At 38.0% G+C, this 24,818-nt stretch overlaps 11 pseudogenes; all 11 read right to left on the reverse strand.

Annotated features, from left to right (window-relative positions):
* Positions 1-3,727: 3,727 nt before the first annotated feature.
* Positions 3,728-3,846, reverse strand: LOC122339292 (annotated as a pseudogene).
* Positions 3,847-11,509: 7,663 nt separating this feature from the next.
* LOC122339279 lies at positions 11,510-11,630 on the reverse strand (annotated as a pseudogene).
* A 1,797-nt stretch (positions 11,631-13,427) lies between these two features.
* On the reverse strand, positions 13,428-13,545 carry LOC122339297 (annotated as a pseudogene).
* A 668-nt stretch (positions 13,546-14,213) lies between these two features.
* Positions 14,214-14,331, reverse strand: LOC122339291 (annotated as a pseudogene).
* Positions 14,332-14,607: 276 nt separating this feature from the next.
* LOC122339277 lies at positions 14,608-14,727 on the reverse strand (annotated as a pseudogene).
* A 1,834-nt stretch (positions 14,728-16,561) lies between these two features.
* LOC122339281 lies at positions 16,562-16,677 on the reverse strand (annotated as a pseudogene).
* Positions 16,678-17,311: 634 nt separating this feature from the next.
* LOC122339248 lies at positions 17,312-17,431 on the reverse strand (annotated as a pseudogene).
* Positions 17,432-19,218: 1,787 nt separating this feature from the next.
* LOC122339296 lies at positions 19,219-19,339 on the reverse strand (annotated as a pseudogene).
* Positions 19,340-20,397: 1,058 nt separating this feature from the next.
* Positions 20,398-20,512, reverse strand: LOC122339298 (annotated as a pseudogene).
* Positions 20,513-21,922: 1,410 nt separating this feature from the next.
* On the reverse strand, positions 21,923-22,040 carry LOC122339289 (annotated as a pseudogene).
* A 1,059-nt stretch (positions 22,041-23,099) lies between these two features.
* LOC122339325 lies at positions 23,100-23,219 on the reverse strand (annotated as a pseudogene).
* Positions 23,220-24,818: the final 1,599 nt, after the last annotated feature.

Raw genomic sequence — 24,818 nt, forward strand, 5'->3', positions numbered from 1 at the left:
AGACGAGATCAGGCGGAACATTTTTTCTTTTTTTTTTTTTATTAAAAATATGATAAAAACATAAAGTTTACAATTCATCACTTAGTCCATCCAGTACAGCAAGTTCTTTCTATACACTTTGTATTTTTACATTTTCTTCACTAAATAAAAATACATTAAATACTAATCAGAAAAACATCATCAAAATCATTCTGTTACTGGCATTTTTAAATCAAACTTTTACAAAATACTTGTATATATCTGAATCAAACACTTTGTAAAAGTCTTGCAATTTGTTTTGCTTAAAATAACAATGTAAATGTTCTACATATTTCTCAAACTTCCTTTGAAAACATTCCATACATCTATTATTATTTCCTGTTTGCCCTCTGCTCTTCTTTTCCCATATTGCACATTTCATTAGCATGACAATCAAATTTATCATCTTTTTGTGTTTACACTTTTCTTCTATACCCAACAATACTCTGCTCCATTCTATTTTTTCTCTTTTTGTTCCCCTCTAAACATTTCTTGATTAGTCTTTTACAGGTTTCATTAAAAATGTCCATCTCTCTTGCAATTTAAAACAAGTAAAAATTTTCATTTTCAGCATTGCAGACTTTACATCTTTTCACTTGGTTCCATTCCTATTTTTTTCAATAAAACATCAGTAAACCGAACAGCGAAGCCTAATAAGAACTCTAGTTTCTCCAGCTGTGCATCTATCGCTCTTCCTTTCATGTTATTCCAAATGTCATCTTCCTTAAGATCTTCAATGCACCAATACTGACATATTATTGATTCGATACAGGTTTCTAAAGATTCCTCTCTAAAGAAATCATAAATCATTTTGACTGTGCATTTTTTAAAATAAAATTGTTTTTCTCCCCAACTTCAATAAATACCTCTTTCTTTGCTGCTCTTTCTTCCATGTTTTCTATTTGTTTTATCCACTCTTTGGGTATTGCTTTCTTTATTACTCATATTTTATTTCTTTTTTCTGTTTTATTAAAATCCTTAGCCTCTTTTCCATTGCGCTTTATTATGTGCTGCATTGGTAAAAACCCTCCTAAATTCATATAAAAACATCTCTGATTCTTGTGATCCCAACATCCCACCATTTCTTATAAAAATCTCTTCCTTTGGTTTAAAAATGCCATTGTTTAGAAATAAAGGCTGATTTAAAAATGCCTCTCGACCTTGTGGATTAAAATTAACATTAATTAAAAATTTCCCCAGGCGCTCATCAGTTCTTTATAAAAATCTGGCAACACTTCCACCATCCAATTCTAGTTTTCATCCATAAAATATTGTTCTCAAATTAAAATTGCCACATTTGCTTTAAAAAATATTCCATTGTCTTTTTCCCATGCTGCTTTTGTTTCATCTAGGTATTTTTTTTATTATTTTCTTTACTCTTAAGCTATTTTTTCTTTGTTCCACACCACCAATCCATCCCTCCCTTCCCTGCCTCTCCTATTAATGTACTGTATGAAATTCTGGCGGTTTGCCATTCCATAAAAATCTAAAAACATTTTTTCAGCCTTTTTCCACTATTACATTGCAGTCACATACAAAACATACCACAACTTTGACACCATTAGCACATTTAAAATTAAAACTTTTTCCTTTTAAACTTAACATTCTCAATTTCCAAAAAATAGCCTTCTTTCAATTCCTCCCTAGTATTTCTTTCCCACATTACTTCTTAACATTTTTTTTCATTTTTTTCCCATTAAAACACCTAAAATATTTACTTCTTCCGCTTTCTTTAAAATTAAAACATTCCATACACCAACCACTCCTCCAAATCACATATATACCGCTTTCTCTTCCATTTATCTTGCCTCCCGATCCCCTACAAAACGTCTGTACCACTTCCATTACTTTTAACACTCTCTATATCCCAACAATTATGGTTGTATCATCTGCATATTGAAATATTTTTTCATTTCCCCAATTTCCTTCAATGCTTATTCCTCTTATGTCTTCCTCTGTTTTTACTAAGTTAACTTAGTGGTTCTGCTACTAGTGAATATAAGAGCGCCTGATAATGGACATCCTTGTTTATTGACCTAGTAATTTTAAACATCTCTGTTAAACCATTACATTTTACTTTGTTATTGTTTCATATAAACCGTAATCCAATTTGACAAAATTTTCACCAAACCCGCACGCCTTAAAATTCCAAATAAATATTCATGTTCCACTCTGTCAAAAGCTTTTTCAAAATCCAAACTGATTACATATCCTTGTTTTATCGCAGCTCATTTTGAAGTATTTAGAGTTTTCATTTACTTATTAATGTTATTTTGCGAGCAACAGGCTTGTAAAGAGTTCATGGTTATACACTTAATTAGTGCTTGATTTTCGTCTGATCTCAGAAGCTACAGAGTTGGGCATGGTTATTAGTGCTTGGATGGGAGACTGCCTAAGGATAAACCTGTTTAAAGAACAGCTACTTTAAAGGCAATTGAATTAAATAAGCAGTAAGGGAAAGCAAAGAGCTGGTCAAATCCTTGGCCACACTAAGGCCAGTGTATTAGATAAGTAGTGAAAAACTAAAAACCTACAGCACCTGGATATTCCAAGGCAGTCTCCCATCCAAGTACTAACTAGGCTCAACTCTGCTTAGCTCCTGGAGATCAGACGAGATCAGGCGTGAACAGGTGGAATGGCCGTAGTTTAAAGTTGCTGCAAAGCCCCCATTTTAAGGTGAGGCACACTCATGCCAATATACTAGACAAGTACCTGGACAAAAATGAGCTACATTAAAGATAAGAGCACGGTTAAGTAGTTAAAAACAGTCAAACTCTGTTTAAAGAACAGCTACTTTAAAGGCAATTGAATTAAATAAGCAGTAAGGAAAGCAAAGAGCTGGTCAAACTTTTGGCCACACTAAGGGCCAGTGTATTAGATAAGTAGTGAAAAACTCAAAAAACTTACAGCACCTGGTATTCTAGGCAGTCTCCCATCTGGGCAATTAACTAGGCAATAACTCTGCTTTTAGCTTCTGCGATCAGACGAGATCAGGCGTGAACAGGGTGCATGGCTATACTAAAGCTGCTGCAAAAAGCCCTCATTTTAAGGTGAGGCACACTCAAGTACCATTATACTAGATAAGTACGAATGAAATACCAAAAAAATACTTCAAAATGAGCTACATTAAAGATAAGAGCATTAGTTAAGTAGTTAAAAACAGTCAAACTCTGTTTAAAGAACAGCTACTTTAAAGGCAATTGAATCTAAATACAGTAAGGGAAAGCAAAGAGTTGGTCAAACTTTTTTTTTTTTTTTCTTTGGCCACAATTAAGGCTACAGTGTATTAGATAAGTAGTGAAAAACTCAAAAGTTTCAGCACCTGGTATTCCTAGGCAGTCTCCCCATCCAAGTACTAACTAGGCCCAACTCTCTGCTTAGCTTCGAGAGATCAGACGAAAGATCAGGGCGCGGAACAGGGTGGGATGGCCGTAAGCCAAAGCTGCTGCAAAGCCCCCTATTTTAAGGTGAGGCACACTAAGTGCCATTATACTCAGATAAGTAATGAATGAACACAAAAAAAAACAAACTTCAAAATGAGCTACATTAAAGATAAGTATATTAGTTAAGTAGTTAAAAACTGTCAAACTCTCTGTTTAAAGAACAGTTACTTTAAAGCAATTGAATTAAATAAGCAGTAAGGGAAAGCAAAGAGCTGGTCAAACTTATTACCAAGGGCCAGTGTATTAGATAAGTAGTGAAAAACTCAAAACTACAGCACCTGGTATTCTCAGGCAGTCTCCCATCCAAGTACTAACTAGGCCCAACTCTGCTTAGCTTCTGAGACTGACGAGTGATCAGGCGGAACAGGGTGGTATGGTCGTAGTTTAAAGCTGCTGCAAAAAGCTCCCTATTTTAAGGTGAGGCACACTATGCTATTATACTAGATAAGTAATGAATGAAATACAAAAATACTTCAAAATGAGCCACATTAAAGATAAGAGCATTAGTTAAGTAGTTAAAAACAGTCAAACTCTGCTTTAAAGAACAGCACGAAAGGCAATTGAATTGTAAATACAGTAAGGGAAAGCAAAGAGCTGTCAACCACACACTAAGGGCCATGTATTAGATAAGCAGTGAAAACTCAAAACTTACAGCACCTGGTATTCCTAGGCAGTCTCCCATCCAAGCACTAACTAGGCCTAACTCTGCTTAGCTTCTGAGATCAGACGAGATCAGGCGTGAACAGGCAGGCGAATGAAGCTAAAGCTGCTGCAAAAGCCCCTATTTAAGGTGAGGCACACTCAAAAAGCATTATACTAGATAAGTAATGAATGTAAAATACAAAAAAATTCAAAATGAGCTACATTAAAGATAAGAGCATTAGTTAAGCAGTTAAAACAGTCAAACTCTGTTTAAAGAACAGCTACTTTAAAGGCAATTGAATTAAATACAGTAAGGAAAGCAAAGAGCTGGTCAAACTTTGCCACACTAAGGGCCAGTGTATTAGATAAGTAGTGAAAAAACTCCAAAAACTTACACCTGGTATTCCTTAGGCAGTCTCCTCATCCAAGTACTAACTAGGCCCAACTCTAAGTAGCTTCTGAGATCAGACGATCAGGCATGAACAGGGTGGTATGGCCGTAAGCTAAAAGCTGCTGCAAAAAGCCCCTATTTTAAGGTGAGGCACACTAAGTGCCATTACACTAGATAAGTAATGAATGAAATACAAAAACATACTTCAAAAATGAGCTACATTAAAGATAAGAGCATTAGTTAAGTAGTTAAAAACAAATAAATCCTCGTTTAAAGAACAGCTACTTTAAAGGCAATTGAATTAAATACAGTAAGGGAAAGCAAAGAGCTGGAGTCAAAGTTTGGCCACACTAAGGGCCAGTGTATTAGATAAGTAGTGAAAAACTTCAAAACTTACAGCACCTGGTATTCCTAGGCAGTCTCCCCACCCAAGTACTAACTAGGCCCAACTCTGCTTAGCTTCTGGAGATCAGACGAGATCAGGCGAACAGGGTGGTATGGCCGTAGTTTCAAAAGCTGCTGCAAAAAGCCCCTATTTTAAGGTGAGGCACACTAAGTGCCATTATACTAGATAAGTAATGAATGAAATACAAAAAAATACTCAAATTGAGCTACATTAAAGATAAGAGCTAGTTAAGCAGTTAAAAACAGTCAAACTCTGCTTTTCTAAAGAACAGCTACTTTAAAGGCAATTGAATTAAATAAGCAGTAAGGGAAAGCAAAGAGCTGGTCAAACTTTGGCCACACCAAAGGCCAGTGTATTGATAAGTAGTGAAAAACCAAAACTTACAGCACCTGGTATCTCCTAGGGCAGTTCCCATCCAAGTACTAACTAGGCCCAACTCTGCTTAGCTTCTGAGATCAGACGAGACTGTGGTGAACAGGGTGGTATGGCCGTAAGCTGTGCCTGCAAGCTCCCTATTTTAAGGTGAGGCACACTAAGTGCCATTATACTAGATAAGTAATGAATGAATACAAAAATACTTCAAAAATGAGCTACATTAAAGATAAGAGCATTAGTTAAGTAGTTAAAAACACAAACTCTGTTTAAAGAACAGCCATTTAAAGGCAATTGAATTAAATAAGCAGTAAGTGAAAGCAAAGAGCTGGTCAAACTTTACAACACCAAGGGCCAGTGTATTAGATAAGTAGGAAACTCAAAACTTGCAGCACCTGGTATTCCTAGGCAGTCTCCCATCTGCACAACTAGGCCCAACTCTGCTTAGCTTCTGGAGACTGTAGACGAGATCAGGCGTGAACAGGGTGGTATGGCCGTGCTTAAAGCTGCTACAAAAGCCCCCTATTTTAAGGTGAGGCACACTATGCCATTATACTAGATAAGTAATGAATGAAATACAAAAAATACTTCAAAATGAGCTACATTAAAGATAAGAGCATTAGTTAAGTAGTTAAAAACAGTCAAACTTCTGTTTAAAGAACAGCTACTTTAAAGGCAATTGAATTAAATAAGCAGTAAGGGAAAGCAAAAGAGCTGTCAAACTTTGGCCACACTAAGGGCCAGTGTATAGATAAGCAGTGAAAAATTCAAAAACTCTTACAGCACCTGGTATTCCTAGGCAGTCTCCATCCAAGTACTAACTAGGCCCAACTCTGCTTAGCTTGAGATCAGACGAGATCAGGCGTGAACAGGGTGGTATGGGTGTAAGCGAAAGCTGCTGCAAAAAGCCCACTATTTAAGGTGAGGCACACTCAAGTGCCATTATACTAGATAATGAATGAAATACAAAAAATACTTCCAAATGAGCTACATTAAAAGATATGACATAGTTAAGTAGTTAAAACAGTCAAACTTCTGTTTAAAGAACAGCTACTTTAAAGGCAATTGAATTAAATAAGCAGTAAGGGAAAGCAAAGAGTTGGTCAAACTTTTGGCCACACTCCATGGGCCAGTGTATTAGATAAGTAGTGAAAAAACTCAAAACTACAGCACCTGGCATTCCTAGGCAGTCTCCCATCCAAGTACTAACTAGGCCCAACTCTGCTTAGCTTCCAGATCAGACGAGTGATCAGGCGTGAACAGTGGTGGGATGGCCGTAAGCTAAAGCTGCTGCAAAAAGCTCCCTTATTTTAAGGTGAGGCACACTAAGTGCCATTATACCAGATAAGTAATGAATGAATACAAAAATACTTCAAAATGAGCTATTATTAAAGATAAGAGCATTAGTTAAGTAGTTAAAAACAGTCAAACTCTGTTTAAAGAACAGCTACTTTAAAGGCAATTAACTAAATAAGGTAAGGGAAAGCAAAGAGCTGGTCAAACTTTGGCCACACTAAGGGCCAGTGTATTAGATAAGTAGTGAAAAACTCAAAACTTACAGCACCTTGTAGTCCTAGGCAGTCTCCCCATCCAAGTACTAACTAGGCCCAACTCTGCTTTTAGCTTTCTGAGATCAGGACGAGATCAGGCATGAACAGGCTGTATGGTCAGAAGCGGGAAGCTGGTGCAAAAAGCCCCCTTATTTAAGGTGAGGTACACTAAGTGCCATTATACTAGATAAGTAATGAATGAAATACAAAAAATACTTCCAAAATGAGCTACATTAAAGATAAGAGCATTAGTTAAGAAACAGTCAAACTCTGTTTAAAGAACAGCTACTTTAAAGGCAATTGAATTAAATAAGCAGTAAGGGAAAGCAAAGAGCTGGTCAAACTTCTTTGGCCACACTATGGCCAGTATTAGATAAGTAGTGAAAACTCAAAAACTTACAGCACCTGGTATTCCTAGGCAGTCTCCCATCCAAGTACTAACTAGGCCCAACTCTGCATAGCTTCTGAGATCAGACGAGATCAGGGCGTGGAACAGGGTGCATGGCCGTAGTTTCTAAAGTTGCTGCAAAAGCCCCCTATTTTAAGGTGAGGCACACTATGCCATTATACTAGATAAGTAATGAATGAAATACAAAAAATACTTCAAAATGAGCTACATTAAAGATAAGAGCATTAGTTAAGTAGTTAAAAACAGTCAAACTCTGCTTAAAAGAACAGCTACTTTAAAGGGCAATTGAATTAAATAAGCAGTAAGGGAAAGCAAAGAGTTGGTCAAACTTTGGCCACACTAAGGGCCATGTATTAGATAAGTGTGAAAAACTCAAAACTTACAGCACCTGGTATTCTGCAGGCAGTCTCCCATCCAAGTACTAACTAGGCCCAACTCTGCTAGCTTCTGGAGATCAGGCGTGAACAGGGTGGCATGGCCGCAAGCGAAAGCTGCTGCAAAAAGCCCCTATTTAAGGTGAGGCACACCAAGTGCCATTATACTCAGATAAGTAATGAATGAAATACAAAAATACTTCAAACAGCTACATTAAAGATAAGAGCATTAGTTAAGTAGTTAAAACAGTCAAACTCTCTGTTTAAAGACTAGCTACTTTAAAGGCAATTGAATTAAATACAGTAAGGGAAAGCAAAGAGCTGGTCAAACTTGGCCACACTAAGGGCCAGTGTATTGTGATAAGTAGTGAAAAACTCAAAAACTTACAGCACCTGGTATTCCTAGGCAGTCTCCATCCAAGTACTAACTAGCTCCAACTCTGCTTAGCAGCTGAGATCAGACGAGATCAGGCGTGAACAGGGTGGTATGGCTGTGAAGGAAAGCTGCTGCAAAAAGCTCCCTATTTTAAGGTGAGGCACACTAAGTGCCATTATACTAGATAAGTAATGAATGGAAATACAAAAAAATACTTCAAAAATGAGCTACATGAAGATAAGAGCATTAGTTAAGTAGTTAAAACAGTCAAACTCTGTTTAAAGAACAGCTACTTTAAAGGCAATTGAATTAAATAAGCAGTAAGGGAAAGCAAAGAGCTGGTCAAACTTTTGGCCACACTAAGGGCCAGTGTATTAGATAAGTAGTGAAAAACTTCAAAAACTTAGCAAAGACTGGTATTCCTAGGCAGTCTCTCATCCAAGTAATAACTAGTCTAACTCTGTTAGCTTGAGATCAGACGAGATCAGGCGTGAACAGGGTGGGATGGTCGTGAAGCGCCAAAGCTGCCGCAAAAAGCCCCCTATTTTAAGTGTGAGGCACACTAAGCAAAGGCCATACTCAGATAATGAATGAAATACAAAAATACTTCAAAATGAGCTACATTAAAGATAAGAGCATTAGTTAAGAAGTTAAAACAAATAAACCTGTTTAAAGAACAGCTACTTTAAAGGCAATTGAATTAAATAAGCAGTAAGGGAAAGCAAAGAGCTGGTCAAACTTTGGCCACACTAAGGGCCAGTGTATTAGATAAGTAGTGAAAACTCAAAACTTACAGCACCTGGTCAGGCAGTCTACCATCCAAGTACTAACTAGGCCCAACTCTGCTTAGCTTCTGAGATCAGACGAGATCAGGCGTTAACAGGGTGGTATGGCCGTGTAAGCTAAAAGCTGCCGCAAAAAGCCCCTATTTTAAGGTGTAGGCACACTAAGTGCCATTATACTAGATAAGTAATGAATGAAATACAAAAAAATACTTCAAAATGAGCTACATTAAAGATAAGAGCATTAGTTGCTAGTTAAAACAGTCAAACCTGCTTAAAGAACAGCTACTTTAAAGGCAATTGAATTAAATAAGCAGTAAGTGGGAAAAGCAAAGAGCTGGTCAAACTTTTGGCCACACCTGCACAGTGTATTAGATAAGTAGTGAAAAACCTAAAAACTTACAGCACTGGTATTCCTAGGCAGTCTCCCATCCAAGTACTAACTAGGCCCAACTCTGCTTAGCTTCTGAGATCAGACGAGATCAGGAGTGAACAGTGGGATGGCCGTGTTTAAAGCTGCTGCAAAAAGCCCCCTATTTTAAGGTGAGGCACACTAAGTGCCATTATACTAGATAAGTAATGAATGAAATACAAAAATACTTCAAAATGAGCTACATTAAAGATAAGAGCATTTAGTTAAGTAGTTAAAAACAGTCAAACTCTCTGCTTAAAGAACAGCTACTTTAAAGGCAATGAATTAAATACAGTAAGGGAAAGTAAAGAGCTGGTCAAATCTCACACATCATGGGCCAGTGTATTAGATAAGTAGTGAAACTCAAAACTTACAGCACCTGGCAGGTATTCCTAGGCAGTCCCCTCATCCAAGTACTAACTAGGCCTAACTCTGTTTAGCTTCTGAGATCAGACAAGATCAGGCGTGAACAGGGTGGTATGGGCCCAGAAGCTAAAGCTGCTGCAAAAAGCCCCTATTTTTTAAGGTGAGGCACACCATGCCATTATACTAGATAAGTAATGAATGAAATACAAAAATACTTCCAAAATGAGTACATTAAAGATAAGAGCATTAGTTAAGTAGTTAAAACAGTCAAACTCTGTATAAAGAACAGCTACTTTTAAAGGCAATTGAATTCAAATAAGCAGTAAGGGAAAGCAAAGAGTTGGTCAAACTTTTGGCCACATCAAGGGGCCAGTGTATTAGATAAGTAGTGAAAAACTCAATAACTTACAGCACCTGGTAGCTCCCTAGGCAGTCTTCCCATCCAAGTATTAACTAGGCTCAACTCTGCTTAGCTTCTGAGATCAGACGGCATCTGTATGGAACAGAGGGATGGCCGTAAGCAAAAGCTGCTGCAAAAGCCCCCTTATTTTAAGGTGAGGCACACTAAGTGCCATTATACTAGATAAGTAATGAATGAAATACAAAAAAATACTTCTCCAAAATGAGCTACATTAAAGATAAGAGCATTAGGTTAAGTAGTTAAACAGAAATAAACTCTGTTTAAAGAACAGCTACTTAAAGGCAATTGAATTAAATACAGTAAGGGAAAGCAAAGAGCTGGTTTCAAACTTTTTGGTCACACTAAGGGCCAGTGTATTAGATAAGTAGTGAAAAACCTCAAAACTTACAGCACTGGTATTCCTAGGCAGTCCCCCATCCAGTACTAACTAGGCCCAACTCTGCTTAGCTTCTGAGATCAGACAAGATCAGGCGTGAACAGGGTGGTAAGCGGCCGCAGCCAAAGCGCGTAAAGCCCCCTATTTTGCTGTGAGGCACACTAAGTGCCATTATACTAGATAAGTAATGAATGAAATACACAAAAATACTTCAAAATGAGCTACATTAAAGATAAGAGCATTAGTTAAGTAGTTAAAAACAAATAAACCTGCTAAAGCACTACTTTAAAGGCAATTGAATTAAATAAGCAGTAAGGGAAAGCAAAGAGTTGGTCAAACTTTTGGCCACACTAAGGGCCAGTGTGTATTAGATAAGTAGTGAAAAACTCAAAAATTACAGCACCTGGTATTCCTAGGCAGTCTCCCATCCAAGTACTAACTAGCCCAACTCTGCTTTAGCTTCTGAGATCAGACAAGATCAGGCGGAACAGGGTGGGACAATGAAGCAAAAGCTGCTGCAAAAAAGCTCCCCTATTTAAGGTGAGGCACACTCAAGTGCCATTATACTAGATAAGTAATGAATGAAATACAAAAATACTTCAAAATGAGCTACATTAAAGATAAGAGCATTAGTTAAGTAGTTAAAAACAGTCAAACTCTGTTTAAAGAACAGCTACTTTAAAGGCAATTGAATTAATAAGCAGTAAGGGAAAGCAAAGAGTTGGTCAAACTTTGCCACACTAAAGGCCAGTGTATTAGATAAGCAGTGAAAAACTCAAAACTTACAGCACTCCATTCCTAGGCAGCCTCATCCAAGTACTAACTAGGCCCAACTCTGCTTAGCTTCTGAGATCAGACGACATCAGGTGCGGGAACAGGTGGTATGGCCGTGAAGTTAAAAGCTGCCGCAAAAAGCCCCCTATTTTAAGTGGTGAGGCACACCAAGTGCCATTATACTAGATAAGTAATGAATGAAAGACAAAAAAATACTTCAAAATGAGCTACATTAAAGATAAGAGCATTAGTTAAGTAGTTAAAAACAGTCAAACTCTGTTTAAAGAACAGCTACTTTAAAGGCAATTGAATTAAATAAGCAGTAAGGGAAAGCAAAGAGCTGATCAAACTTTGGCCACTAAGGGCCAGTGTATTAGATAAGTAGTGAAAAACTCAAAACTTACAGCACCTGGTATTCCTAAGTGCAGTCTCCCATCCAAGTACTAACTAGGCCCAACTCTGCTTAGCTTCTGAGATCAGACGAGATCAGGCGTGAACAGGGTGGTATGGTCAGAAGCTAAAGCTGCTGCAAAAAGCCCCTATTTTAAGGTGAGGCACACTCATGCATTATACTAGATAAGCAATGAATGGAATACAAAATACTTCCAAAATGACATTAAAGATAAGAGCATTAGTTAAGTAGTTAAAAACAGTCAAACTCTCTGTTTAAAGAACAGCTACTTTAAAGGCAATTGAATTAAATAAGCAGTAAGGAAAGCAAAGAGCTATCAAATCCTTTGGCCACACTAAGGGGCCACAGTGTATTAGATAAGTAGTGAAAACTCAAAAACTTACAGCACCTGGTATTCCTAGGCAGTCTCCATCCAAGTACTAACTAGGCCCAACTCTGCTTAGCTTCTGAGATCAGACGATCAGGCGAGAACAGGGTGGGATGGTCAGAAGCTAAAGCTACAAAAAGCTCTCCCCACAAGGTGAGGAGCACACTAAGTGCCATTATACTAGATAAGTAATGAATGAAATACAAAAAAATACTTCAAAATGAGCTACATTAAAGATAAGATTAGTTGCAGTTAAAACAGTCAAACTCTGTTTAAAAAAACAGCTACTTTAAAGGCAATTGAATTAAATACAGCAAGGGAAAGCAAAGAGCTGGTCAAACTTTTGGCCACACTAAGGGCCAGTGTATTAGATAAGTAGTGAAAAACTCAATAACTACAGCACCTGGCCCCTAGGCAGTTTCATCCAAGTACTAACTGTTCAACCTGCTTAGCTTCTGAGATCAGACGAGATCAGCGGAACAGAGGGATGGCCGTAGCAAAGCTGCTGCAAAGTCCCTTATTTTAAGGTGAGGTACACTAAGTGCCATTATACTGATAAGTAATGAATGAAATACAAAAATACTTCCAAATGAGCTACATTAAAGATAAGACATTAGTTAAGAAGTTAAAAACAGTCAAACTTCGTTTAAAGAAATTGTGCTACTTTAAAGGCAATTGAATTAAATACAGTATGAAAGCAAAGAGCTGGTCAAACTTGGCCACACTAAGGGCCAGTGTATTAGATAAGTAGTGAAAATCAAAAAATTACAGCACCTTGGTATTTTAGAGCAGTCCCCATCCAAGTACTAACTAGGCCCAACTCTGCTTAGCTTCTGAGATCAGACAAGATCAGGCGTGAATACCGTGCATGGTCAGCAAAGCTGCTGCAAAAGCCCCTATTTTAAGGTGAGGCACACAAGTGCCATTATACTAGATAATGAATGAATACAATAAAATATTTCCTTCAAAATGAGCTACATTAAAGATAAGAGCATTAGTTAAGTAGTTAAACAGTCAAACTCTGTTTAAAGAACAGCTACTTTTTAAAGGCAATTAGAATTAAATAAGCAGTAAGGGAAAGCAAAGAGCTGGTCAAACTTTGGGCCACTAAGGGCCAGTGTATTAGATAAGTAGTGAAAAACTCAAAAATTACAGCACCTGGTATTCCTAGGCAGTCTCCCATCCAAGTACTAACTAGGCTCAACTCTGCTTAGCTTTCTGAGATCAGACAAGATCAGGGCGGAACAGGGTGGGATGGCTGTAAGCAAAAGCTGCTGCAAAAAGCTCCCTCTATTTTAAGGTGAGGCACACTAAGTGCCATTATACTAGATAAGTAATGAATGAAATACAAAAATACTTCAAAATGAGCTACATTAAAGATAAGAGCATTAGTTAAGTAGTTAAAACAGTCAAACTCTGTTTAAAGAACAGCTACTTTAAAGGCAATTGAATTAAATAAGCAGTAAGGGAAAGAAAGAGCTGGTCAAACTTGGCCACACACTAAAGGCCAGTGTATTGATAAGTAGTGAAACTCAAAACTTACAGCACTCCAGATTCCTAGTAGTCTCCCCATCCAAGTACTAACTAGCCCAACTCTGCTTAGCTTCTGAGATCAGACGAGATCAGGCGTGAACAGGGTGGTATGGCCGTGAAGCAAAGCTGCTGCAAAAAGCCCCTTATTTAAGGTGAGGCAATACTCAAGTGCCATTATACTAGATAAGTAATGAATGAAATACAAAAATATTTCAAAAATGAGCTACATTAAAGATAAGAGCATTAGTTAAGTAGTTAAAAACAGTCAAACTCTGTTTAAAGAACAGCTACTTAAAGGCAATTGAATTCAAATAAGCAGTAAGGGAAAGCAAAAGAGCTGTCAAACTTTGGCCACACTAAGGGCCAGTGTATTAGATAAGCAGTGAAAAACTCAAAAACTTACAGCACCTGGTATTCCTAGGCAGTCTCCCCATCCAAGTACTAACTAGGCCCAACTCTGCTTAGCTTCAGATCAGATTCCAGGATCAGGCGTGGAACAACAGGGTGGTATGGCCGTGTTTAAAGCTGCTGCAAAAAGCCCCCTATTTTAAGGTGAGAGGCACACTATGCCATTATACTAGATAAGTAATGAATGAAATACAAAAATACTTCAAAATGAGCTACATTAAAGATAAGAGCATAGTTAAGTGAGTTAAAAACAGTCAAACTCTGTTTAAAGAACAGCTACTTTAAAGGCAATTGAATTAAATAAGCAGTAAGGAAAGCAAAGAGCTGGTCAAACTTTTGGCCACACTAAGGGCCAGTACTAGATAAGTAGTGAAAACTCAAAACTTACAGCACCTGGTATTCCTAGGCAGTCTCCCATCCAAGTACTAACTAGGCCCAACTCTGCTTAGCTTCTGAGATCAGACGAGATCAGGCGAGAACAGGTGGGATGGTCAGAAGTTTAAAAGCTGCTGCAAAAAGCCCCCTATTTTAAGGTGAGGCAACACTCAAGTGCTACTATACTAGATAAGTAATGAATGAAATACAAAAAATACTTCAAAATGAGCTACATTAAAGATAAGAGCATTGTTAAGTAGTTAAAAACAGTCAAACTCTGTTTAAAAACAGCTACTTTAAAGGCAATTGAATTAAATACAGTAAGGGAAAAAGCAAAGAGCTGGTCAAACTTTTTGGCCACACTAAGGGGGCAGTGTATTAGATACAGTGAAAACTCAAAAACTTACAGCACCTGGTATTCCTAGGCAGTCTCCCATCCAAGTACTAACTAGGCCCAGCTCTGCTTAGCTTCTGAGATCAGACGAGATCAGGCGTGAACAGGGTGGTATGGCCTGCTTAAAAGCTGCTGCAAAAAGCCTCATTTTAAGTTGAGGCATCACTCAAGTGCCATTATACTAGATAAGTGAATGAATGAAATACAAAAATACTTCCAAATGAGCTACATTAAAGATAAGAGCATTAGTTAAGTAGTTAAAAACAGTCAAATCTCTGTTAAAGAACAGCTACTTTTTTAAAGGCAATTGAATTAAATAAGCAGTAAGGGAAAGCAAAGAGCTGGTCAAACTTTTGGCCACACTAAGGGCCAGTGTATTAGATAAGTAGTGAAAACTCAAAACTTACAGCACCTGGTATTCCTAGGCAGTCCCCCCATCCAAGTACTAACTAGGCCCAACTTCAAGTATTTGAGATCAGACAAGATCAGGCGTGAACAGGGTGGTATGGTCGTAGCGTTTCTAAAGCTGCTGCAAAAGCTCTATTTTAAGGTGAGGCAATACTCATGCCATTATACTAGATAAGTAATGAATGAAATACACAAAAATACTTCAAATGAGCTACATTAAAGATAAGAGCATTAGTTAAGTAGTTAAAAACAGTCAAACTTCATTTAAAGAACAGCTACTTTTTTAAAGGCAATTGAATTAAATAAGCAGTAAGGGAAAGCAAAGAGCTGGTCAAACTTTGGCCACACTATGCCAGTGTATTACAGGATATAGTGAAAAACTCAAAAATTACAGCACCTGGTATCTTTAGGCAGTCTCCCATCCAAGTACTAATCAGGCCCCAACTTGCTTAGCTTCTGAGATCAGACAAGATCAGGCGAACAGGGTGGTATGGCCGTAAGCAAAAGCTGCCGCAAAAGCCCCTTATTTTAAGGTGAGGCACACTAAGTGCCATTATACTAGATAAGTAATGAATGAAATACAAAAAAATACTTCAAAATGAGCTACATTAAAGATAAGAGCATTAGTTAAGTAGTTAAAAACAGTCAACTGCTTAAAGAACAGCTACTTTAAAGGCAATTGAACTAAATAAGCAGTAAGGGAAAGCAAGTATTGGTCAAACTTTGGCCACACTACGCTGCGTATTAGGGATAAGTAGTGAAAAACTCAAAACTTACAGTACCTGGTATTCTAGGCAGTCTCCCCATCCAAGTACTAACTAGGCCCAACTCTGCTTAGCTTCTGAGATCAGACGATCAGGCGTGAACAGGGTGGTATGGCCGTAGTTTAAAAGCTGCTGCAAAAAGCCCTATTTTAAGGTGAGGCACACTATGCCATTATACTAGATAAGTAATGAATGAAATACAAAAATACTTCAAAATGAGCTACATTAAAGATAAGAGCATTAGTTAAGTAGTTAAAACAGTCAAACTCTGTTTAAAGAACAGCTACTTTAAAGGCAATTGAATTAAATAAGCAGTAAGTGAAAGCAAAGAGTTGGTCAAACTTTGGCCACTAAGGGCCAGTGTATTAGATAAGTAGTGAAAACTCAAAACTTACAGCACCTGGTATTCCTAGGCAGCCTCTAATCCAAGTGAATACTAACTAGGCCCAACTTGCTTAGCTTGAGATCAGACGAGATCAGGCGAACAGGGTGGGATGGCTGTAGTTTAAAGCTGCTGCAAAAAAAGCCCCTATTTAAGCTAAGCAAGGTGAGGCACACTAAGTGCCATTATACTAGATAAGTAATGAATGAAATACAAAAAATACTTCAAAATGAGCTACATTAAAGATAAGAGCATTAGTTAAGTAGTTAAAAACAGTCAAACTCTGTTTAAAAACAGCTACTTTAAAGGCAATTGAATTAAATAAGCAGTAAGGGAAAGCAAAGAGCTGGTCAAACTTTGGCCACACTAAGTGCAAGGTGTATTAGATAAGTAGTGAAAAACTCAAAACTTACAGCACCTGGTATTCCTAGCAGTCTCATCCAAGTACTAACTAGGCCCAGCTCTGCTTAGCTTCTGAGATCAGACGAGATCAGGCGTGAACAGGGTGGTATGGCCTTAAGCGAAAGTTGCTGCAAAAGCCCCTTATTTTAAGTTGAGGCACACTAAGTGCCATTATACTAGATAAGTAATGAATGAAATACAAAAAAATACTTCAAAATGCTACATTAAAGATAAGAGCATTAGTTAAGTAGTTAAAACAGTCAACTCTGTTTAAAGAACAGCTACTTTAAAGGCAATTCGAATTCAAATAAGCAGTAAGGGAAAGCAAAGAGCTGGTCAAACTTTTGGCCACACTAAGGGCCAGTGTATTAGATATAGTGAAAAACTCACAGCACCTGGTATTCCTAGGCAGTCTCCCATCCAAGCACTAACTAGGCATAACTCTGCTTAGCTTCTGAGATCAGACGTGAACAGGTGGGATGGCCAAGCGAAAGCTGCTGCAAAGCCCTATTTTAAGGTGAGGCACACTATGCCATTATACTAGATAAGTAATGAATGAAATACAAAAATACTTCAAAAATGAGCTGCATTAAAGATAAGAGCATTAGTTGCTAGTTAAACAGTCAAACTCTGTTTAAAGAACAGCTACTTCTTTAGTTACAAATGAATTAAATAAGCAGTAAGGGAAGCAAAGTGCCAATAAACTTTGGCCACACTAAGGGCCAGTGTATTAGATAAGTAGTGAAAACTCAAAAACTTACAGCACCTGGTATTCCTAGGCAGTCTCCCATCCAAGTACTAATCCAGGCCCAGCTCTGCTTAGCTTCTGAGATCAGACGAGATCAGGCGCGGAACAGGTGGTATGGCCGTAAGCTAAAGCTGCTACAAAGCCCCTATTTAGTGGGTGAGGCACACTAAGTGCCATTATACTAGATAAGTAATGAATGAAATACAAAAAATACTCAAAAATGAGCTACATTAAAGATAAGAGCATTAGTTAAGTAGTTAAAAACAGTCAAACTCTGTTTAAAGAACAGCATTTTAAAGGCAATTGAATTAAATAAGCAGTAAGGGAAAGCAAAGAGCTGGTCAAACTTCTTTGGCCACACACTAAGGGCCAGTGTATTAGATAAGTAGAAAACTCAAAACTAACAGCACTCCAGGCCCCTAGGCAGTCTCCCATCCAAATACTAACTAGGCCCAACTCTGCTTAGCTTCTGAGATCAGATGATCAGGCGCGGAACAGGGTGGTGTGGCCGTAATGCAGTTACGCAAAAGCCCCTATTTTAGGTGAGGCACACTAAGTGCAATTATACTAGAAAAGTAATGAATAAAATACAAAAACTACTTCAAAATGAGCTACATTAAAGATAAGAGCATTAGTTAAGTAGTTAAAAACAGTCAAACTCTGTTTAAAGAACAGCTACTTTAGGGCAATTGAATTAAATAAGCAGGCGTGGGAAAGCAAAGAGCTGGTCAAACTTTGGCCACACCAAGGCCAGTATTAGGATATAGTGAAAAACTCAAAAGGTACAGCACCTGGTATTCCAAGGCAGTTCTCATCCAAGTACTAACTAGGCCCAACTCTGCTTAGCTTGAGATCAGACGAGATCAGGGCGTGAACAGGGTGGTATGGTCTGCTAAAGCTGCTGCAAAAAGCCCCCTATTTAAGGTAAGGCACACTAAGTCCCTTTATACTAGATAAGTAATGAATGAAATACAAAAATACTTCAAAATGAGCTACATTAAAGATAAGAGCATTAGTTAAGTATTTAAAAACAACAAACTCTGTTTAAAGAACAGCTACTTTAAAGGCAATTGAATTAAATAAGCAGTAAGGGAAAGCAAAGAGCTGGTCAAACTTGGCCAAGGGCCAGTGTATTAGATAAGTAGAAAAACTTCAAAAATCTTACAGCACCTGGTATTCCTAGGCCCCCATCCAAGTACTAACTAGGCCCAACTCTCTGCTTAGCTTCTGAGATCAGACGATCAGGCGTGAACAGGGTGGTATGGCCGTAAGCTAAAGCTGCTGCAAAGCTCTTTATTTTAAGGTGAGGCACACTAAGTGCCATTATACTAGTAGATCAGTAATGAATGAAATACAAAAATACTTCAAATGAGCTACATTAAAGATAAGAGCATTAGTTAAGTAGTTAAAACAGTCAAACTATTTTTTAAAGAACAGCTACTTTAAAGGCAATTGAATTAAATAAGCAGTAAGGGAAAGCAAAGAGCTGGTCAAACTTTGGCCACACCATGGGCCAGTGTATTAGATAAGTAGTGAAAAACTCACATACCCTGGTATTCCTAGGCAGTCTCCCATCCAAGTACTAACTAGGCCTAACTCTGCTTAGCTTCTGAGATCAGAGGAACAGGGTGGGATGGCCGTAGTTTAAAGCTGCTGCAAAAAGCCCCTATTTTAAGGTGAGGCACACTATGCCATTATACCAGATAAGTAATGAATGAAAATACAAAAATACTTCAAAATGAGCTACATTAAAGATAAGAGCATTAGTTAAGTAGTTAAAAACAGTCAACTCTATTTAAAGAACAGCTACTTTAGTAAAATGAATTAAATAAGCAGTAAGGGGAAAGTAAAGATACAAACTTCTTTGCCACACTAAGGGGCCAGTGTATTAGATAAGTAGTGAAAAACTCAAAAACTTACAGCACCTGGTATTCCTAGCAGTCTCCTCATCCAAGTACTAACTAGGCCCAGCTTCCTGCTTAGCTTCTGAGATCAGACGAGATCAGGCGTGAACAGGGTGGTATGGCCGTAGGGGCAAAAAAGCTGTTGCAAAAATTGGTTTTAAGGTGAGGCACACTCAAGTGCCATTATACTAGATAAGCAATGAATGAAATACAAAAAAATACTTCAAAATGAGCTACATTAAAGATAAGAGCATTAGTTAAGTAGTTAAAAACAGTCAAACTCTTGTTTAAAGAACAGCTACTTTAAAGGCAATTGAATTAAATAAGCAGTAAGGGAAAGCAAAGAGCTGGTCAAACTTTTGGCCACACTAAGGCCAGTGTAATAGATAAGTAGTGAAAAACTCAAAACTAACAGCACCTGGTATTCCTAGGCAGCTCCCATCCAAATACTAACTAGGCCCAACTCTGCTTAATTTCCCTGAGATCAGGACGATCAGGCGTGAATAGGTGGTGTGGCCGTAGTTTAAAGCTGCTGCGGTGCCTCACATTTAGGGTGAGGCACACCATGCAATTATACTAGAAAAGTAATGAATAAATACAAAAATTATCAAAATGAGCTACATTAAAGATAAGAGCATTAGTTAAGTAGTTAAAAACAGTCAAACTTGTTTAAAGAACAGCTACTTTTTAAAGGCAATTGAATTAAATAAGCAGTAAGGGAAAGCAAAGAGTCAATAAACTTTGGGCCACACTCAAGGGCCAGTGTATTAGATAAGTAGTGAAAAAACTCAAAAGGTACAGCACCTGGTATTCCAAGGCAGTCTCCCCATCCAAGTACTAACTAGGCCCAACTTGCTTAGCTTCTTGAGACTGTGAGGACGAGATCAGGCGAACAGGGTGGTATGGCCGTAGTTTAAAGCTGCAAAAAGCTCCTGTTTAAGGTAAGGCACACTCAAGTCCCTTTATACCAGATAAGTAATGAATGAACACAAAAATACTTCAAAATGAGCTACATTAAAGATAAGAGCATTAGTTAAGTAGTTAAAAACAGTCAAAACTCTGCTTGAAGAACAGCTACTTTAAAGGCAATTGAATTAAATAAGCAGTAAGGGAAAGCAGCAAAGAGCTGGTCAAACTTTTGGCCACACTAAGGGCCAGTGTATTAGATAAGTAGTGAAAAATCCTCAAAACTTACAGCACCTGGTATTCCTAGGCAGTTCTATTCAAGTACTAACTAGGCCCAACTTGCTTAGCTTCTGAGATCAGACGAGATCACGTGGAACAGGGTGGTATGGCCGTAAGCTAAAAGCTGCTGCAAAAGCCTCTATTTAAGGTGAGGCACACTAAGTGCCATTATACTAGATCATAATGAATGAAATACAAAAAAATACTTCAAATGAGCACAAGATAAGAGCATTAGTTAAGTAGTTAAAAACAGTCAAACTTCTGTTTAAAGAACAGCTACTTTAAAGGCAATTGAATTAAATACAGTAAGGAAAGCAAAGAGTTGGTCAAACTTGGCCACACTATGGGCCAGTATTAGATAAGTAGTGAAAATCTCAAAACTTACAGCACCTGGTATTCCTAGGCAGTTCCCATCCAAGTACTAACTAGCTTAACTCTGCTTAGCTTCTGAGATCAGACGTGAACAGGTGATGGTCAGTTTAAAGCTATGCAAAGCCCCTATTTAAGGTGAGGCACACCAAGTGCCATTATACTAGATAAGTAATGAATGAAATACAAAAAAATACTTCAAAATGAGCTGCTACATTAAAGATAAGAGCATTAGTTAAGTAGTTAAAACAGTCAAACTCTGTTTAAACAACAGCTACTTTAAAGGCAATTGAATTAAATAAGCAGTAAGTGAAAGCAAAGAGCTGGTCAAACTTTGGCCACACTAAGGGCCAGTGTATTAGATAAGTAGTGAAAACTCAAAAAACTTACAGCACCTGTATTCTAGGCAGTTCTATCCAAGTACTAATCAGCCCAACTCTGCTTAGCTTCTGAGATCAGACGAAAGATCAGGCGTGGAACAGGGTGGCATGGCCAGTAAGCTAAAGCTGCTGCAAAAAGCCCCTATTTTTAAGGTGAGGCACACTAAGTGCCATTATACTAGATAAGTAATGAATGAAATACAAAAAAATACTTCAAAATGAGCTACATTAAAGATAAGCAGCATTAGTTATAGCTAAAAACAGTCAAACTTCTGTTTAAAGAACAGCTACTTTAAAGGCAATTGAATTAAATAAGCAGTAAGGGAAAGCAAAGAGCTGGTCAAACTTTGGCCACACTAAGGGCCAGTGTATTAGATAAGTATGAAAAACTCAAAACTTACAGCACTGTATTCCTAGGCAGTCTCCCATCCAGCATGAACTAGGCCCAACTCTGCTTAGCTTCTGAGATCAGACGAGATCAGGCGTGAACAGGTGGTATGGCCATAAGCGAAAGTTGCTATGAAAAGCCCCCTATTTTAGGTGAGGTACACTCAAGTGCAATTATACTAGAAAAGTAATGAATAAAATACAAAAACTACTTCAAAATGAGCTACATTAAAGATAAGAGCATTAGTTAAGAAGTTAAAACAGTCAAACTCTGTTTAAAGAACAGCTACTTTAAAGGCAATTGAATTAAATAAAGTGTGCAGGAAAGCAAAGAGTCGTCAAACTTGGCCACACTAAGGGCCAGTGTATTAGATAAGTAGTGAAAAACTCAAAAGGTACAGCACCTGGTATTCCAAGGCAGTCTCCCATCCAAGTACTAACTAGGCCCAACTTGCTTAGCTTCTGAGATCAGACGAGATCAGGCGTGAACAGGGTGGTATGGTCGTAAGCGTAAAGCTGCTGCAAAAAGCTCTTATTTTAAGGTAAGGCACACTAAGTCCCTTTATACTAGATAAGTAATGAATGAAATACAAAAAAATACTTCAAAATGAGCTACATTAAAGATAAGAGTATTTAGTTATAGTTAAAAACAGTCAAACTCTGTTTAAAGAACAAATACTTTAAAGGCAATTGAATTCAAATAAGCAGTAAGGGAAAGCAAAGAGCTGGTCAAATCCTTGGCCACACTAAGGGCCAGTATTAGATAAGTAGTGAAAAACTCAAAACTTACAGCAGCTGGTAGACCTTAGGGCAGTCTCCCATCCAAGTACTAACTAGGCCCAACTCTGCTTAGCTTCTGAGATCAGACGAGATCAGGTGAGAACAGGGTGGTATGGCCAGAAGCGTAAAAGCTGCTGCAAAAGCCCCCTATTTAAGGTGAGGCACACTAAGTGCCATTATACTAGATAAGTAATGAATGAAATACAAAAAATACTTCAAAATGAGCTACATTAAAGAATAAGCATATTAGTTAAGTAGTTAAAAACAGTCAAACTCTGTTTAAAGAACAGCTACTTAAAGGCAATTGAATTAATAAGCAGTAAGGGAAAGCAAAGAGTTGGTCAAACTTACAATACTCAAGGGCCAGTGTATTAGATAAGTAGTGAAAAACTCAAAACTTACAGCACCTGGTATTCCTAGGCAGCTCCCATCCAAGTACTAACTAGGCCCAGCTCTGCTTAGCTTCTGCAGACTCAGACGATCAGGCGCGTGAACAGTGGTGGTATGGCCGAAGCTAAAAGCTGCTGCAAAGCCCCCTATTTTAAGGTGAGGCACACTCAAGTGCCATTATACTAGATAAGTAATGAATGAAATACAAAAATACTTCAAAATGAGCTACATTAAAGATAAGAGCATTAGTTAAGTAGTTAAAAACAGTCAAATTCTGTTTAAAAGAAACAGCTACTTTAAAGGCAATTGAAATTAAATAAGAGTAAGGGAAAGCAAAGAGTTGGTCAAACTTTGGGCCACACTATGGCCAGTGTATTAGATAAGTAGTGAAAAACTCAAAACTTACAGCACCTGGTATTCCTAGGCAGTCTCCCATGCAAGTACTAATTCAGGCCCAGCTCTGCTTAGCTTCTGAGATCAGACGAGATCAGGCGTGAACAGGGTGGTATGGCCGTAAGCTAAAGCTGCCGCAAAGCTCTAGGTGAGGCACACTAAGTGCCATTATACTAGATATAATGAATGAAATACAAAAATACTTCCAAAATGAGCTACATTAAAGATAAGAGCATTAGTTAAGTAGTTAAAAACAGTCAAACTCTGTTTAAAGAACAGCTACTTTAAAGGCAATTGAATTAAATAAGCAGTAAGGGAAAGCAGAGCTGGAACAAACTTCTTTGCCACACTATGGGCCAGTGTATTAGATAAGTAGTGAAAAACTCAAAAACTTACAGCACCTGGTATTCCTAGGCAGTCTCCTCATCCAAGTACTAATTCAGCTCCAACTCTGCTTAGCTTGAGATCAGACGCAGATCAGGCGTGAACAGGGTGGTATGGCCGTAAGTAAAGCTGCTGCAAAAAATCCCCCTATTTGCTGGTGAGGCACACTCAAGTGCCATTATACCAGATAATGAATGAAATACAAAAAATACTTCAAAATGAGCTACATTAAAGATATATATTAGTTAAGTAGTTAAAAACAGTCAAACTTGCTTAAAGAACAGCTACTTTTAAGGCAATTGAATTAAATAAGCAGTAAGGGAAAGCAAAGAGCTGGTCAATCTTTGGCCACACTAAGGGCCAGTGTATTAGATAAGTAGTGAAAAACTCAAAACTTACAGCAATTCTTGGTATTCCTAGGCAGTCTCCCATCCAAGTACTAACTAGCTCAACTCTTGCTTAGCTTCTGAGATCAGACTAGATCAGGCGAGAAACAGGTGGAAGTGGTCGTAATCAAAGCTGCTGCAAAAAGCCCCCTATTTTAAGGTGAGGCACACTAAGTGCCATTATACTAGATAAGCATGAATGAAATACAAAAATACTTCAAAATGAGCCACATTAAAGATAAGAGCATTAGTTAAGAAGTTAAAAACAGTCAAACTTCTGTTTAAAGAACAGCTACTTTAGCAATTGAATTAAATACAGTAAGGGAAAGCAAAGAGCTGGTCAAACTTTTTGGCCACACTAAGGGCCAGTGTATTAGATAAGAAGAAAAACTCAAAACTACAGCACCTGGTATTCCTGTGCAGTCTCCCATCCAAGTACTAACTAGGCCCAGCTCTGCTTAGCTTCTGAGATCAGACGAGACTGCTGTGAACAGGGTGGTATACTAAGCGAAAGCTGCTGCAAAAAGCCTCTATTTTAAGGTGAGGCACACTAAGTGCCATTATACTAGATAAGTAATGAACAAATACAAAAAATACTTCAAAATGAGCTACATTAAAGATAAGAGCATTAGTTAAGTAGTTAAAAACAGTCAAACTCTGTTTAAAGAACAGCTACTTTAAAGGCAATTGAATTAAATAGCAGTAAGGGAAAGCAAAGAGCTGGTCAAACTTTGCCACACTAAGGGCGCAGTGTATTAGATAAGTAGTGAAAACTCAAAAAATTACAGCGACCTGGAGTAATCCTAGGCAGTCTCCCATCCAAGTACTGGCTAACTAGGCCCAGCTCTGCTTAGCTTCTGGAGATCAGACGGAGATCACGCGGAACAGGGTGGTATGGCCAGAAGCTTAAAAGCTGCTGCAAAAAGCCCCCCTATTTTAAGGTGAGGCACACTAT

This window comes from Puntigrus tetrazona, unplaced genomic scaffold (genome assembly GCF_018831695.1).
Source record: "Puntigrus tetrazona isolate hp1 unplaced genomic scaffold, ASM1883169v1 S000000993, whole genome shotgun sequence".
NCBI classification, from domain to species: domain Eukaryota; kingdom Metazoa; phylum Chordata; class Actinopteri; order Cypriniformes; family Cyprinidae; genus Puntigrus; species Puntigrus tetrazona.